The sequence below is a fragment of the Mesoplodon bidens genome (genome assembly GCF_964165515.1).
Source record: "Mesoplodon bidens genome assembly, chromosome: 5".
Taxonomy (NCBI): Eukaryota; Metazoa; Chordata; class Mammalia; order Artiodactyla; family Ziphiidae; genus Mesoplodon; species Mesoplodon bidens.
Window position 1 is genome coordinate 105802501 of NC_138161.1, and position 18802 is coordinate 105821302.

The window sequence follows — 18802 nt, forward strand, 5'->3', positions numbered from 1 at the left end:
CCTGAAATTATCACAACATTGTTAATCAACTATACCCCGATAGAAAATAAAAATTTAAAAAAAGGAAGGAAATCTCTTCCCTTATTTTCAACAAGGAGAATAAGTCCTCTTATTTTTAACTTATATTTGGTCTTACAGAGGCTAGGACATATTTTAGTATGTTTAGCTAATTCAGTTTAGAATTAAAGTCTTATTTTTTTCTGAGTTGTGATCAACTAGAGATTCAGCTGAAGTTTGTCTTTAAACTTGTGTAACAAATTGTATCCCTTCCTAATGGAATTTGATTTGAAAATTCATTCGCATTTTAAAAATTTTTATTTTTTATTGTGTAAAATATACATAAAATTTACCATTTTAACCATTTTGAAAGTGTACAGTTCTGTAGTCTTAAGTACATTCATATTGTTGTGCAGCTGTCACCATTATTCATCTCCAGAACTTTTTCATCTTCCTCAACAGAGATCGTACCCTTTTAACACTGACCCCCTATTCCCTCCTCCCCCAGACCCTGGCAACCACCATCATTAGCATTTTAACCTACCTATTAAAAACTACCCATGAAATTTCAATATCCTGCCTATGGGCAATAAGTGGAGTTCTGTTTGCCCAGGATTTGAAACACAAAGATGTTTCCTTGGGAAACTGCCTGGGAGAAAGAAGTTTAAAACCTTTGAATGTGATGCCCTCATTTATACAAGTGATGCTACACTAATTACAAATAATCTGAGTCTGTGCAGTTCCCAGAAACGTCTCATTTGTGCCACTCCATTACTTTCAAAGTAATAAAAATCATTTTCCCAGTGAGAATATTTTTTGCTTATAATTCAAGGATTTTACTAATGTAGATTGGCATTTTTTCACAACCTTTGCTTCAGTGAATCTTTATCTTTTTTTAATTGATCTTTTGGGTTATTTTGTGAAACATACCAAACTAAATATTGAACAGTTCCTTCATATGTTTTGTTTATAGCCTGCCACGGGCATTGGGTGGAGGATAATGTAAAAGAATCAGGAGAGACACTCTGCTGTAATCAGAGGATCTTATTTAAAACCAAGCTCTGGTCTTTGATTGCTGTGGTATCTTGAGTAAGACACTTCACTTTTTTTTTTTTTTTTTTTTTGTGGTACACGGGCCTCTCACTGTTGTGGCCTCTTCCGTTGTGGAGCACAGGCTCCGGACGCACAGGCTCAGCGGCCATGGCTCACTGGCCCAGCCGCTCCGCGGCATGTGGGATCTTCCTGGACCGGGGCACGAACCCGTGTCCCCTGCATCGGCAGGCGGACTCTCAACCACTGTGCCACCAGGGAAGCCCGACAGTTCACTTTTTTGCACCTAATTTGTTCATCTGTAAAACAGAAAAATTATATTCCTTTCTCAATAAAGCTTGTGAATGTCAAGTGAGAGGGAAATAAGCACTGTGTATACTGTCAAAGCATGAATTATTTCAGTGGAATAAGGTACCTACATATAGAGGGATTTGGAAAATATTTGTTGAATGAAAGAAAGATACTGTTCTCAAAGTTAAATTTCCTAGGGTTTCCTTATCTCCACATGTACTCCTGGTTCGGCTTATAACCTCTCTACTCCCTGCTTTCCTCTGGTTTCTGATCACACCCCTCTCTCCTGACCAAAATTATGCTTCAGGTTTAAAAATTCCAGAGTGCAGGATTTGGGGAGTGATAGGAAGAGGTCAAGGAAAGCCTGTTACATCCTCACATCAGCTCTTCCTTTCTATGTCTAGATGCTGCCTCAAAGCTTTTGAGGTGTTAGAAATGGCAGGTAGAAACATGGTTATCTGCTGGAATATATACAGTTAAGAAGAAGGGAATTTTCTTCTTGCTCAGTACCAGCACGATCAGGGGATTTCACCCAGGCCAAAAAATAATAAGCTGCAGTAATGTTGAATCAGACACTGTGAATCTAAATTAAACAATATTCCAAGGTTAGTCCCAGGAGTTCCCTCTGTGGACAGGTGGGCAGGAGCTTACTCTGGGTCTCTCTTTCTCAGTGTAATCATGCACAGAATAAATGCAAATATATGTATTAAAAGGCATAACCAGTTCTTACACTGATGAGACAGATGACAGTCCCGGGGTATTCTTGTAAACTGTCTGACAGATTTTAGTGAGGAAACACCTCCCTAAAGATGATCTGGAGAAAGAAATGACTGTTGAGAGGCCAGCGGTGTGAAAAACAAATGAAAGAGTTACAGCAGTTTCCTGGACTGAGAAACAGCTTGTAGAATCACTGTGTGCATAAGACCACAATCATTCAGTCCGCAGCATGGAGCACTTTCATGTGCCAGGCTTCCTGCGAGGTCCTGCAAGACAGATATTCATCAGAGGTAGACCCTGTTCTCAAGGGTCTCAAGAGAGAAGACATACACACCTAACTGTAGTACAAGGCAAAGGATTCCATCACTGCTACTAGACGGGAAAGTTGTAGGGGAGAAGGAATAAATTACATCTGGCTAAAGGAAGCAGGGGGGTTTCATGAGGAAGTGTTTTTGGAAATAGATCTTGAAGGATGGGCAGTGTTTGTACATGTGAAGAGGGGAATGCAGGACATTCCAGGCAGAAGGAATGATTAAAAGGGAAAGGAGGAGTGGGGGTGACTTATAACCCCATCTGTGTGTGTACCTGTGGCCAAAGGCTGGGGTATATGAAGAGTGATGTGGAAAAACATTGTCTAGAGGAGTTTGCCGCCAGATCTTGGAGGAACCAGACTGTCGTATGAAGGACATCAGGGAAACAGAATTAAGATGTGCTGTGTGGGAAAATTGATTTGGTCTTTGTCATTAGTCAGCCTTTACAGGTGTCCTCATGGCACCCAAAACTTACCTAAGGCTTTTACAGCCTTCTTGTTTGTGATGTGGTAAATATCTCTTCTTTTGGCTTTGGAGAACAAGATTTCAGTCTGTTTTTCAAGCATCAGTGGATAAAAAGAATATTTACATGCAAAAAGCCACTGATTTTTAGGTCAGCCTAATGAATACACATTTTCTCATCTTTCTCTTTTTCAGAGTAAGGCAGACCAATTAAAAATAATAGCACTTTTAATGTATCTAGCATATATTCAGGTCGCAGAGGTTATTTTCCGGGTCTCCTCATGTATGCTGACTCGTTTTATAATTGGAGAAATAAGAGCTCTCCTCTGTTTTCTGACTCTTTCTCTATGGTGTCTTATGTTCTGATTTGGCAACAGCCTCAGAAATGCTAGAAGAAGTGAGATCATAATCACCACCAATTAGCAGTACTGGCCGAGCATAGCACTATCATGCTTATACCCACGGGCATGTCCTATGTCTCACGTTAGCTAGTCATTATGCTCCTGTTTCTCCATCAGCTTTCACCACAGGGATGGCTTCACAGATTAGAAAATTGATTTGAATTTCCCACTTTTTTCTCCAGTTAAGAATTCATGACCCTTACCTCACTTAAGAGTTTTCTCTAACACACCTCCTGAGAGAATTGCCAGGAATTTCTCAAAGCTTAGTCTATTGCTGGGATGCCTTATACAGATGAAACCCCCCCCCTTTTTTTTCTGAAAGAACTTCAGTCAGCATTTCTAAACTGTGCTGAGAATCCTAATGTTTAGAGATATTTTAAACAAGGATTCCTAAAGTCAATTGAGTTGGAGGGGCACTGTTAATGATTCCTAAGTAATTTAGTTTCACAGTATGCATTCTAAAGACCCTGAGATGTCATGTAGAAAAAGATAACTTTTTAACCTGATACATCACCTAATACTAACAACTTAATGTTTCTCTAAAATGAGGGCACAGTATCAAAGTGTAATTTCTTGAAATCACTTTGTAGAAGCCTAAGCTGGACAATATGGATCAATATGTGGTCTTTAGAGGGTCTAAGTTAATCCAAGAATAAAAAGTATCAAGAACCTTGAATTTAGTAGGTGTATTAGGACTATGTGTCGAATTCATCCTGTCTACCTACCAAGATTTATGTGAGGGGTTTTCTTTTTATGACTTGGTGATCCTTTAAAACCCTGTCTGTGTCAACAGAGCTGCTGCATCTAATATTATTTTCCTGAATCCAAGGAAACACCAAAGGGGACTAAAATAATAAGACATTAATTTCGGCTGCAGAATGCCAATGTTGCTGACCTTGCAGGGTTATTGCAGGGCAAGATTAATTATGCAGCTGTACCACCCTAGGCTTTGGAGTTGAAGTACCCTGTTGTAATTCACTGCAGGATCATTCATGTAGCCAGCATATTGATATGATTATTATTCCATCAAGGTTTTATTCACTCCTAGACAATTACAGAACCACTTACCAGCATCTCTCATTGACTTCTTATTTAAAATTCCCAGGGCTACAGCAGGTATTCAGGTCCTTTGTCAGAGACAGCTACAGATCGATGTCATGAGCAACATGGGATTTTCTTTAGGACACGATGAATCCTGTGATAGTTTGCTAAGTAGAAGGTAGATATTCAGACTCCAATAAAAAATCATGTTTCTGTGGCCCCATGTCTCTAACACAAACTTTTAAAGTAATGACAAGAGCAGAGAGGGAGCATGTAGTGGAAAGACCATGAGATTTGGTGTCATGGTATCTCAGTTTAAATACTGGCTTCACCATTTATTATCTGTGGAACTTCGGAGAAATCACTACTACTTCTGTAAAATTAGATTGATATTAAATACCAATCTCTAGGCAGTCTTCAGAGGTTTAAATGAATATATATGTGTGAACAAAACTTTGTGAATGGAAAAGTGTTTTAAAAATATTTTCTGTGCTAATGAGAAAGACTTCCATTCTTGAACTGGCAGTGTCGGTGTAATCGAACATGCTTTTTGTGGCCCCAGTGCTTGGGTAATGTCCTACTAACTCCTATAATCATTAGTATTGCTACCTAGGGCAGAATGTGGTAACCATGTGTTGATATGATTAGTGGCTCCAAGGAGTGTATGCCGTTGAAATGATGTGCAGAATAGAATTCCTATTCTGAATCACTGTTCCTAGTACATGGTTTTAGGGACTTCATAACTGCAAGATAATATTCATCTAATTAGAATCTTTCAACAAGTTTTCCTTCCTGTTCTATGCTCAGTGGTAAAATGTAAGGCTTGTTTTATTTTAATTTTGCCCTAGATGCCTTTCTCTTTATGCATGGCTGCATTTCAGAGTGTTAACAGTCTTCAGAATCCAGCTGTAAGGCCATCCAGTCCAGCCGCCGACCCCCCTGCCTCCACCCAACCCATCCCCCCACCCCCATTGAAGCACAAGTAATTCCTTCCTTAGAGCATGTTCCTTGGACTTACATGATACATAATAGTATGAGTATACACAGCTAAACTTCTGTATAGTTAAAGGAATCATAGATACTGTTATTCTCCCCATTTTACAGTTGAGAAAACTAAGGCACAGATAGATTAAATACCTTGACCAATATTCCACAGGTACTAAGTGGCAGAGCCAAGGATTGGAACATTTAACTAAAATAATAGGCTTTTAACTACAAGGTTAAATTAGCAAAGTGCATGCTGGAGATCCCTGCTTGGTTGTGAGGTCCTAGATGCCTGAGGCATGTTAAAATCTGTTTCATCCTTTAGCATTTAGCACAGAGGGTCCACATAGTGGGTACTCAGTTACTACTTATTAGCTTTGTATTGGAAAAGAATGCCCCTGAAAAGCTTAAGGTGCAGCCACAAAATGCCGCCCCTTGTACTCTGTCCATATTGTTTTTAGTATATGTTCTGCCATCCTGCTCAATTTTCTTGTCAAAGCATTTTAAAGCCTCATATTAAGCACTGCTTGAGCACCTCTCTGTGAGGGCACTGGCTTTTTGTTTTTTTTCCTAAGTTGCTGTATAGTGAAGATAAGGCATACTTGTTGAAATTAGGGTCACTTGAGTCTTTAGTGGTTTATGGATCAGTAGATAAAGCACTATAAAATTTCAGCTCATTCTCATTCTGATTAGAGGGGGATTTCGTGGTCTGACTTTGCTTGCCACAAAGTCACCAAATATCAAATGCATATATAAAGAATTGCTGCCAGACCCCCCGCCTTTTCCCTCCATCCAGAGTGATCTGGTTGACTGAGGTCACATCCCAGACTATGGGACTGGTGGGTACACATTGCCATCTGTCAGGATGATCCTGGTGCCCAAAAATCAGTGAAAGAAGCCATAGAATTTTCTCAACAGGGACACAGACTCACACAGACCTCCTCAGTGTTAGTTCATAGGGGGATTTTCTTTAACACTTTAGATACAGAAAGATAATATTTTCCTTAACACTCTCTAGTTTTGGCTTATGTGGGTTCCCAGAAAGACTTGGAATGTTATCTTTGTGTTTCAGGGACAAGGTTGGGGATGGGAAGGAAGTCCGATGGGCTGTGTTCTCCAGTAGACTGAATGCCTCAAGGTAGAGGCTGTCCTGAAGCCCCTGTGCTTTCTCACGATCGGCACAGTGTCGGTCTGGTACATGGGAAGTCTTTTGTGAAAGTTCTGCTTTAACTTTTGATTTGAACTCTTCTTAACAAAGCCAGTTGTGAGAACTGTGGCACCAGGACAGTAAAGTGCATAGGCAAAGTCACACAACTAATTCATGCAAGAAGCAGGACTAGGACCTGGGACTCATCCCTCCTGTTTCTCTGTGTAAGTGAGAATGAGGAGCCCCTGAGTGCTGCAGGGTCTGTTTTTTTTCGTTGTTTGTTTGTTTGTTTTTGTTTGTTTTTGTTTTTTTTGTTTTTTTGCGGTACGTGGGCCTCTCACTGTTGTGGCCTCTCCCATTGCGGAGCACAGGCTCCGGACGCGCAGGCTCAGCGGCCATGGCTCACGGGCCCAACTGCTCCGCAGCATGTGGGATCTTCCCGGACCGGGACACGAACCCGCATCCCCTGCATCAGCAGGTGGACTCTCAACCACTGCGCCACCAGGGAAACCCCTGCAGGGTCTGTTTGAATAGCTGAAGCTACTGAAACTTCCAGGTCCCTAAATAGGGGAGAAGGTGAAGTTCCATTCTGATAGATGATCTCTAGCAAACCAATCTCTTTCTCTCTGATGGAAGCAGGGGGATGACACAAGGAAATGCTCTTGTGAAAGGACAACTGACTTGGTGTTGTGAGACCGAGGATGACTTAGACCCATTCAAGTCTAGTTTCTGAAAACAGGTCCACTTTTTAGGCAGTGGATTTTGATGGGAGTCATAGAACTCACAGTGACATCTGTTTAGACCCACTCCTGGAGGAGACTGCATCTTCTGCATGGCCTTCAGCTTTGCTAAAGAATCTAGAGTTCATGTGAATACGTGTGCAAAATAAAAACAACAGTGCTTCATATTTGCATCATACTTCACCATTTATAAAGTTTTTTTCATAAATATCAACTAATTGGATCCTTATAACAGCCTATGAAGTAAGTATTTGTTAGTCTATTTTATTGATGAGGATACCAGGCTCCACAGGAATTCAGTAAATTATCCAAGGGAGAAAAGTTACAAAGTGACCAACACCAAATTAGAACAGATGTTGACTGTATCCTGGGGAGATGTTCTTTCTACTACCCAGTAGTTGCCCTATAATTATATATGTTTATTATGTAATGGCATTGGACTATATAACGTGGGCACAAACTTGGAGTCCTAGCCCGAAAAGGGAGGTAAAAAGAAAAAAAAAAACCTTAATAAAACAGATTAGGACAAAAATTTCTCAGGGCTCTAAGGGAGATACAGATACCTGAACTGAGTTTTCAGAGAAAGCATAGTATATTTCCAGCCAATGGCCAGACAAGAGAGAACCAGAAAAGGCTGCAGAGGGGAGGTGAAGCTGTGGGAAAGCTAGGACTCATTTCTTTCCCTAGTTCAGTCTCAAGTGCAGTTGGATGATTTTGAAAAGCATCAGCATCTTATGGACTGAAGATTGATCTGGGAATTAGGGCTGGGGCTCTTCCTTCCCTAATTAGGGCTTTCACTATTTACTTCAGTATTTCCAATGGAACCCTAAGAGTCTTAATGCATCAAAAAGGGGTTCACGGCCAGATAACTTGGTTTAATGCTGGGCTAAAACAAGTCAACCACAATATTTGCTTGGTAGATGACCTGAGTCTTTAAAATACTTATGTACATTGTGACTCTCCAAGAAAGAGCTATGTGACATATTACTTTTCAGAATCATTTGCTCACATGGTCCTTTGGCAGAATGCTCACCATGGGATGTGATAGTTTTCATCATGCATTTTGGTGTCATTGTATTGTCCTCGACCATTTACTTGTTCTTTTCTCTCTACTTTTCTTTCTATTTGTTTTGTGTTTATGTCTGACTTTGCGCCCAAACTATGAGATCCATGATTACAAGAGCTGTGTGTTTATTTCTGTATACCACACAGTTTCTATTAAAGTGTATGGAATAGGAGTTCAATAAATACTTCTTGATTTGAACAAAACTCGATTCTGTAGACTCAAAAGCTAGAGCATACAGTCTTTATGGATAAATCTATGAAAACTTGGCTGCAGTTTTGTTCCTGTGGCCTCTCTGTGTAGATGGTGTCTCTCTCTAGACAGCCTCCCAGACAGGATCGTGATCTTCAGACTATCTGTTCGAATTAAAGAGGTTATTGGGGGCAATGCAGTTGTATTAAATTTAAGGGGAGAAAACCTCAGATGGTTAAGAAGCTTTCCTATGCTGAGAAAAGTAATGCATTTCCTAACCTGCAGGTGAGTAGATCTTAGTCTTTCAGGTGATAGGACTGTTTTGTGTCCGTGGTGGTTTAAATTTCTCCTAATTCTCTACTTTAACTTCAAATAACATCACATTTCCCCAGCGAGCCGCTCCCTCCTCTATACTCACATACTGTGAAATGCTTCTGCTGCAGCCCCGTTCTTTAGACTCTAGACGTTTATACGCCTCAGGACTGCAAGCTCCATGAGAACAGGGGAAGTTTCCACCTTTCTTCCTCCTTCAGACTGCGTCCACAGCTTAATAAATATTTTCTGAATGAATTAGAAGGAATGTGAGGTTCATCCTAAAAATTCCCCCCACAGCTTTGAAGAGCTTTGAGATATCTCTCTCACTCTGTGTTGGATTTTAAACTGCTTTCTTGATTTAAAAAACTATACCGCTATCCTATATCTTTCTCTAACCTCTCCTTGTTGTTTTAAACCACGTTTTAACTTCAAGAAAGCAAAAGTTTTTCCATATTTTTTACAGAAGCATAGAATATTAACACTAAAGTACATAAATATTGCATGTACAAATTGCTGAATTTTTACAAATGCATCATCATGTAACCATCACCTGACTAAGGAATAGAACATTACCAGACCTTAGAAGCCTCATTCTTGCTCCTCCCTGGCAATGTCACCAAAGGTAATCTATGTTGTGATCTGAATTAAGCAATTTGTAACATTATTTTCTTTTTGACTTTAAGATCTCCACTTCTTCAAATTCTTTAAAATCTAAACAAAACAAAACAGCCCATCTCGTTTCGTAATAAAAACCAATGTCATGACACTTTATGTTAGTGTAACACTTTATAATTAAATTCTTCCATGTGTCACATCATTTGATCCTCTACAACTGCCCTATGAGATATCAGGGCAGAGGTTTTCACTTCATTTTGTAAATGAGGGATTTGAGGACTAGAGAAGTGAGGCCATCTGGACCATGATTTTTCCAAGTTCAAGTTTTTTGTAGAGTGTATCATAACCATCTTGGCTTTTCTGTAAGGTACAGAGGCCCGACTTAAAACCACGACTGTCTTTTCTGAAATATTTTGGGAACAGAGTACTGAACTTGGACCTAGTACCTGCAAAGTGTAGGACATGGCACATTTTGCCCAATGGTCAATGGTCAATGGTCAACTTGAACCAAGTAACTTAGTCTATTATTTGTACATGATATTAATAGTAGCTCACATCTGCCTACAGCTCCACAGTTTCTGAAGTGTTTCTCATATATGACCTCATTTAATAAGAGTTAATGATAACCAGAATTTGCTGAGAGCTATTTATGTTCCTGGACAGTGCTAAGTACTCCACAGGAATTATCAAGTACACTCCTCCTAACAAACTGATGAGGTAGGTATTAGTTTCTTTCACCCCATGCAAACTCCAGCCTCAGTATCCATAAGTACAGAATACTTAGTCATCAAATTGTCCACCTACTAGGGAGAAAGTACATTGGAACACTCTTCCTGCCCTAACTAAGAAGTGTCCACAAATGCTTGGCACATCAGTTTTAAATTAGTCATCAAGACAGTAACCAGGTTATAACTGTAAGTGGTTGCTGTGAATAGTTCTCTCCTCTTCTGCCAGGCTGTCCAAGATCATACAGTGAAACTTAGAACTCCAAGTTCATTGCACTTTCCACTGAAAACCTAGTTCTAGTTCCCTCTTGTGAAGGGTGAGACTTAATGATGACATTTCTTCCCTCACCCCACTGAGCATGTTGCTATTCAAAATATTAAAGGACAAAAGGAAATCAACCTGCTCACATTCTATTCCAAGCTTCTAAAGGCGGAAGGTGGTATATTATGTTACATATGTCCTCTCAGAGTTCCAAACACTTTGAAGCTATTTAATAAGAAAGAGGAAGGCAGTATCTAAGAGGAGTGTGCTCATGTTTTCTAAACTTTGAGTCCTCTGTTGTATCGAGGTTAGCAACACTGGCTTGATGTGCTGAAAGTTAGAACAGTTTCATTGATCTCTCCATGTTCCTCTACTGCTAGACTTTTTTGGAACATTTTGTACTTAACGACAGGACTGTGTTATTTTCAAAGTGACCTTTGAAAATAGAAGCCAAATTTGGGTTAAAACAGCTTTCATTTATTTAAACTGTCTAAAGGGGTTCACAAATCATTTGTGGAGTTTTTAAAAAGAAAAATCATGCCACTTAAACATTTTTTTTAATTAACATGAAATAAAATAGACTTTTCTGGAAGTACAATTCTATGAATTTTAACTTATGGATAGACTCATTTATTTAATCACTGCCCCAATCAGGACAGAGAATTGTTCTGTCTCCTAAACGATGCCCTGTGCTGTCCCTTTGCAGTCACCCTTGTACTACCTCTAGCCCCTGATCTGTTCTTTGTCACTTTAGCTTTGTCTTTTTGGAAATGTCATTTAAATGGACCTGGATGGTGGTAACCTACTGAAACTGACTTTTTTTTTTCACTCAGCATAGTATCTTTGAGGTTCATCCCAGTTGTTATCAACAGCCCATTGCTATGTACTGCTGGCAAGCATCTATTTTTTGGATGTACGAGTGTTTGTTTATCCGTTTCCCTCTTGAAGGCCATTTGAGTTGTTTCTAGTTTTTGACAATTAATAATGGAGCTACTATAAACATTCACATACAGGTTTTTGTGTGAACATCTTGAGTAAAGAGCTAGGAATGGGATTGCTAGATCCTATGGTATGTGTGTGCTTAACTTAGTAAGAAACTGACAAATTGTTTTCCAGAGAGGCTGTACCATTTTGTAGTCTCAGCAGTAGGAGAGTTCCAGTTGTTCTGTATTCCCTTCAGCACTTGGTATTGTCAGTATTTCTTACTTTAGTTATGCTGAAAGGTGTTTAGTGGTATCTCATTTTGTGGCTTTAATTTTCACTGCCCTATGGTTAATAATGTTGAACATCCTTTCTTGTGTTAATTTGCCTTCTAAATATCCTTTTTTGGTAAAGTGCCTCTTTAAGACTTTTGACATTTTAAAATTGGGTTGTTTGTAGTATGATTCCTACAGCTTTATTCTTCTTTGTCAAAATGGTTTTCAATATTTAAGGCATTTCTCTTTCCATACAAATTTTAGAATCAACTTGTCTATATCTATAAACAGATCTTGCTAGGATTTTTGACTGGAATTTCATTAAGTCTGTCAAGTAATTTGGGGGAGAATTGACATGTTTTCTATGTGGAGTCTTACAATCCATGAGGCTGGTATGTCTCTTGTATTATTTTCTATTACCAATGTAATAAATACCAGACACTTTGTGGCTTAAAGCAACATCCATTTATTACATCAGAGTTTCTGTGAATCACATGTCCAGGTACAGTGTAGTTTAGCTGGTTCTCTGCTTAGGGCCTTACAAGGCTAAAGTCAAAGTGATCAAATTGTCAGCAAGGTTGTGTTCCTTTCTGGAGGCTCTGGGGAAGAACACACTTCCAAAGCTGTTGACAGAATTTATGCCCTCTGGCTATAGGCCTGAGGTTCCTGTTTCCTTACTGGTTGTCCACTGGAGATTTCTCTCAGTTCTCTAGGGCCACCGACATTCCATGATACGTTGTACATTTATCTTTTAACATCAAAATACGTTGCTACATTTATCTTTTAGCATCCAAAGCCTATAGCTTCCCATTTCTTTGGCTCATCCTTCTGCTGCATCTCTCTGACTTTAGCCAGAGAAAGTTCTCTGCTTTTAAGGGCTCGTAGTGGTTAAATTAGGCCCATGTGAATAATCCAGTATAATCTCCCTATTTTAAGGTCCATAACCTTAATTAAAGTTATTTTGCCAAGTAAGGTAACATAACAGGTTCCAGGGATTAGGACACGGTTAGCATTGGGAGCCATCCTGCCAACCACATATTTCCATTTATTTAGGTTCTTTCATTTCTTTATCAACGTTTTGTAAATTTCAACCAATTTTGCACATGTTTGGTTAGGCTTTTTTTTTCTTTTTTTTTTGCGGTACACGGGCCTCTCACTGTTGTGGCCTCTCCCATTGCGGAGCACAGGCTCTGGACGCGCAGGCTCAGCGGCCATGGCTCACGGGCCCAGCCGCTCCGCGACATGTGGGATCTTCCCGGACCGGGGCATGAACCTGTGTCCACTGCATCGGCAGGCGGACTCTCAACCACAGCGCCACCAGGGAAGCCGTGTAACCAGTATTTTTAAAAGAAGATTCTTTCCAATTGCTCATTGCTAGTCTATAGTAATATGTTTAATTTTTGTGTGTTGACTGCACATGATGTGACTTTGCTAAACATACTTATTTAGTTCCATTTTTAAATAGATTCCTTAGGATTTTCTATGTTGAAAATCATGTCATCTGTGAATAGCCTTATTGCACTGGGTAAGACTTCTAGAATGATGTTGAATAGTACTGAGAATGAACTTCCTTGCCTTCCTCCTGATGTTAGTGGAAAAACATTCAGTCTTGCAATATTAGATGTAATGCTAGCTGTAGGTTTTTTGTAGTTTTCTTTAATCTATTTGAGGAAGTTCCCTTCTATTCTTAGTTTGCTGAGAGTTTTTATCGTGAATAGATATTGAATTTTGTCAGATATTGTTCCTGCATCAATTGATACGATCATATGGTTTTTCTTCTTTAGACTTTAAAAATACTGAAACCAACTTTGAATTCCTGGGAGAAACTCTGCTTGGTTGTAGGATATCTGTAAATTTGTTTTCTTGTGCTGTCTGTGGTGGGCTTTGTAATCAGAGCAATATTGATCTCATTATGTAAATTGAGAACCGTTATGTCCTCTTTTATTTTCTGGAAGAAATTATGTAGAATTGAGGTTATTAATCCTTAAAGTGTTTGGTAGAATTCACCAGTGAAACCATCTGGAGCTTAGATATTTACTTTCTGGAAGGTTTCTACCTGCAAATACAATTTCTTCTAATAATATAGGGCCATTTAGATTGTCCATTTAATTTTGGGTGAATTTTGGTAAATTGTGGTTTTTAAGATGTTGGTCCAATTCATCTAAATTGTGGAATTTATGTGCCTAGAATTTTTAGTATTGCCTTATGACAGTTATAATGCCTGTGTAGTGAAATTCCCTCTATTATTACTGATATTAGTGATATGTGTTATTCCTTCCTTGTTGGTTCTCCTGGTTAAAGGTTTAGCAATTTTATTGTTCTTTTCAAAGAACCAACTTTTGGTTTTATTATTTTTTTCTATGCTTATATTATTTCTGATTTAAAAATCTTTGATCTCTACTCTTCATTATTTCCCTCATTTTGCTTGCTTGATTTAATTTTCTCTTCTTTTTGTAGGTTCTTAAGGTGAAAGATTAGATGATTTTCTTGAGATCTTTCTTCTTTTTATATTGTGAGCTTTTAATACAGCAAATTTTTCTCTAAGCACTGCTTTAATTGCATCCCATGCATTTTGGTATGTTGGATTTTCAATTTTGTTCAATACAAAATGTTATCTAATCTCCCTTGAGATTATGTCTTTGTCTCATGGATTATTTAGAAGTATATTCCTTAATTTCTAAGTGTTTGGAGATTTTTCCTGTTATTTATTTATTTATGTATGTTTATAGTTTAATTCTATGTTCAGAGAATGTACTTTGAATTCTTTAACATTTGTTAAGGTTTTATTTATTGTGCATAATATTGTGGTGAATGCTTATGTATACTCGAAAAGAATGTGCTCATTTTTCCTTTTTAGAATCCTCAAAAAGTTGCTCCATTCACTCTGCCCAGGTTTATAATTACATTGATTAAGAAAGACAAAGTGCCGTATGCTTACTTCATTTTACCCAGATTCAGAGCCTTCTGTGTTACTTTGCTGAAACTTTTGTTTATTAATAAATATTAGATTCTGAAATATTCTGCACAAGAATTCTTTTATGGTTCAAAAGCTATAAATTAGATAAAAGATTGATGAAGAAAATAACTCTGATTTATTAATAAGTGCTATCTCTTTTTCTGTAAAATGGAGTAATTAATAACTTCTCCTGTGTCCTTCAAAAGCTTGTTTGTCATATCTTAGGTCGGCATAGAAGCAAGATGCACTCAAACTTTATCAGAAAGTTAGAGAAAGGTAAAGGAAAGACCTAGATGGAATTAGGACTCAAGGAAGTAATTTGGCTACAGGGCCAATTTGGGGATGACCATTTTGGGCTTGTGCCTTGGTGTTTATGTCCAAGTATTCAGTGAGCAGGTAAAAACACAGGGTCTCTGTCAACCAGGAATGAAGCAGATAAAGCTTCATGGTTGTAAGAGGTTAATCCAGCTTGGAGTAGGACCTTACAGGGAAAAAAATGCAGGCTCTTGGAACAGAGTGCTGATAAGCACCAGGTTGAAGGGCCAAGCTCCAACCAGGTTGCTGGGATTCAAAGAGTGCCTATGATCTGATTGTGGAGCTGCATATGGAATTAGGAATCTGATGGATGAATCCAGTCTTGTGGCCTTGTGAATGCTGTTGTACAGAAGGAAGGCTGAGCAAATGGTGATTCAGAGGTAATACTAGCCTTGGGGTAGCAAACCTAGTTTCAGCCTGGCCCAGTGAGAAAATCTAGTGGTCAGGGCTGACCCAGAGGCAAGGAAATCTTGAAGCTCAATAACCCTAGGGAATACAGACACTAGAAATATTGATTTGCAAGGATAGATGTTAAAGTATATGATAACAATCATTATTAACATCATGGTCTTTTTTTAAAGCTTTTTTTCATGTGGACCATTTTTTAAGTTTTTATTGAATTTGTTAAATTATTGCTTCTCTTTTATGTTTTTTGGTTTTTTGGCCGCAAGGCATGAGGGATCTTAGATCCCTGACCAGGGATCGAACCCACACCCCCTGCATTGGAAGGCAAAGTCTTAACCACTGGACCGCCAGGGAAGTCCCAACATTATGTTGATTGCATAGAACTAATTATATATTTGAAACTTCTTGCTAGATGGTACAGACATTATACTAGGAAAAATGGCATTAAATATGAGAGAAGTACTAATATCTAAGGGGAAGTGCAAAAATGATCATATAGTAAATAAAATGGATAATGCAGGGAAGGCTGACTTGGGAATTTATTATATGTAAGTTCCAATCATCTGAAGCAAGGACAGGAGCTGTTAAACCCCATCACAATAATCTAAAACTAGGTAGTACTTCAGACCATGAGAAGCCATGCATTATTAGACAGATTCCTTTGCTTTTCTGACAGTTTCTTCATGTCTGAAAATACCCAGCACCCCCTCCCCACAAGAAATAAGAATCAAAAGTGTATTACTGGACTTCCCTGGTGGTCCAGTGGTTAAGATTCTGCGCTTCCACTTCAGGGGGTACGGTGGGTTCCATCCCTGGTCGGGGAAGTTCTGCGTGCTGTGCCGTGCAGCCAGAAAAGAAAAAAAAAAGTGTATTACTAGTAAAAATAATAAAATTCTGAGGCTGAATGCAACACAAGGTTAAATGAATCAGTCTTCCCAGAGAGGTTTCAGACCAGACACTAACATTGATACCTTCAGTCTGTCAAAACCAGCCTGCACAATCACATTTTCTTTTCAGTCTGCTTTATTCTAATTCATCACAGGGCAGGACTGACCCTGGATTTGTGCTTGCACACAAGTTAGATCAGCTTTATCTTGGTGACCTGACTCCTTGCTGCCTCAAGTATAATCCAGTTACTCATGAAATTATCAATTAAGACTCTCAATCACATTAATTAGAATGTTTTCTAAGTGTTGCCATAGGGACTCAGAAGCTTATAAACAGGCAAATTGGGAAAATCTAGAGGTGTGAGGCTTTTTTTTTTTTTTAATAGCCAAAAGCAATTTGGAAGGCTGGAGTGCTTTAGCATAGCTGAGTATTGGAACTGAGATTACCCTGCCCTGAATCGGCAGTTAAATGTCTGGTTGCTCTCTGTTGACAAGGATTATACAGAATGATTAATTACTTTTATTAATGACTTGGATGAGGACATAGGTGGAATGTCGATCAAGTCCTTAGATGACACAAAACTATGAGGATAACAATTATTGTGAAGACTCGGGAGCCACAGTGATTATAAGACAGAATTTAGTGGCAATCCATCCAATATGTGCCTGGAAGAATGCTCTCCATACGGCATAATTTGATGATCATTTCATTCCTCTAATCAGAAACTTTCAGTGATTCCCTATTTTCTGTTTAAATGAAATCCTAAGTTCTTAGCCTACTGTTCAAGGCCTTGCAATATTCTAATCCTAAAACCCCCTGCTTTCCAACAAAATCTTCTATAGTTCTTTTTCTAATACCCTGTGCTTGAGTCAAACTGAATTATTTATAGACTATTTCCTATTTATGTTCCATGCTTTCCTCTTTGAGCATTATTCTCCACTGAGTTTCTTTTCCCCACATTTTTCTTCTGCCTCAATTCTAAATTTCTAAACCAGTTCTTGCTCAGTTCAAAGCTACCTCTTGCGTTTAGTCTTCTTTGACTGCCTTAGCTGGAGTAATCTCTTTCTTTGGCTAATCTTCAATAGCGCTTATTGGCCCTTCTCTATTTTTACCACATTACTTTGTGTTGCAGTTATTTCTTGTACACATTTTAAGTCCTTGCTAGAGCCTGCTTAGTGCTAGAACTTCCGATAAATCTTTGAATATCCTAGAGTGCCTCTGCATGTGTATTATTCAAAGTTGCTGTTGCTGCAGTGGTTTGCATGTGGTTTATCTCCTCTACTGGGGATAACAGCCCTACACTTTGCTTGCCAGAGGCCCCTGTGATTATATCATAGTGACTTGTGAACAGAAAGTGTTCAATACATGTTTTATTGAATTAATGAGTGACTAATGGAGAGAACTCCCTAAGTTAATGGTATAAGAACTGGAAGGGAATGGTAGCATTAAGAAAGACATTTAATTTCTGAGATAAAATAGTTGTTTAAGATATAATATACTCTCCTGTGATTTGTGTACAATCATGCTAAAGAAGAAGCACAGTAGAGATTTTTGGTGATGTGTGGTCAAGAGAGGTGACAGATGTTGGAAACTTGCATTGTCCTTTAAAGTGACCACACACTCTGGATTGCTTGGACAGTACCGTTTTGGACCGTACCTTTTGGTACTGTCCAAAAGGTACCTTTTGTTTCAGTGTAGTGCTCTTAAAAATGTCCCATTTCAAATGCTGTTAATGTTACCCTGCTTATTAAATATCTCTTTGACCTTTTTAGACTACTGGGTTCCTGTGGTTGTGAAACTTGTGACATAGGCTAATGTTTAGGATAATAAACTTGTAGCTTTCCAGGTGTGGATATAAATCTCATCTCTGTCACCTACTAGAAATATAGTCTGGACAAGTTACCAAGACCAATGTAAGCACCCAGTATGGCTGTTGTGTTCAAAACAGAGAGTGGAAGTCTTAAGTATGGAATTTATCAGTAATATTCAGGTTTCAGTATTTATAACCCCACAGTGGTTTTATCAGGGGCCAGATATGTCTGGAGTAGTAGGGAAAGAAATATTTCACAGAGTTGTTAAATCTCCAGCCCTTCTGCATTAAAGATCACACAACCAAATATAAGGGCATCGTTCTTTCTAGTTGGCTGTTTCAGCTGGTTATCAACAGAAAGGCTAAAGATCACAGAAATTGGAATTCAGCCTCATCATTTGTCTCTTTGAATGAGAAGATAAGAGCAGGCACAGCAGGGCATGAGGATTATACATTTCCCCTTACTATAAATTCAGAGTATGGTGGACTGCAAACCAAGTCTGAATCCAGTATTTGTAGACTTTCTATTCATCACTAAGAAGGAAAACTGTCTGGATTATAAAATATTTCCAATTGGGAATAAACAAGAGAATATGATGAAGGGTTAATAGGAACAAACTCATCTACCAGAACTTCAACTCTGATGAAAAAAATCCCTAAAAATATTTTTTTTAGTAGGCAGTTAGAGTTCAGTGATTAAGAGGCTGTTCTGGAGCCAGGCTACTGGAATTTGATCATTACTCTACTACTTTCTAGCCACAGGATCTTGGGTATGTCATTTACATGTGTCTCAGTTTTCTTGTCTGTAATATGAGGATGAAAAAAGCCTATCTTACTGGTTGGTTCTGACAATTAAGTTTGTTAATATTGTAAAATTCTTAGAACAGTTCCTAGTCAATAGTCAGCATGCATATGCACA

The 18802-nt window shown here is 38.6% G+C and overlaps 1 protein-coding gene across 2 annotated transcripts in view; it reads left to right on the forward strand.

Moving 5' to 3' along the window:
• Positions 1-18802, forward strand: part of IL1RAP (interleukin 1 receptor accessory protein) — a gene marked incomplete at its 3' end in the record, with an annotated part of 125077 nt that overhangs the window by 26228 nt on the left and 80047 nt on the right. The window lies entirely within an intron of this gene.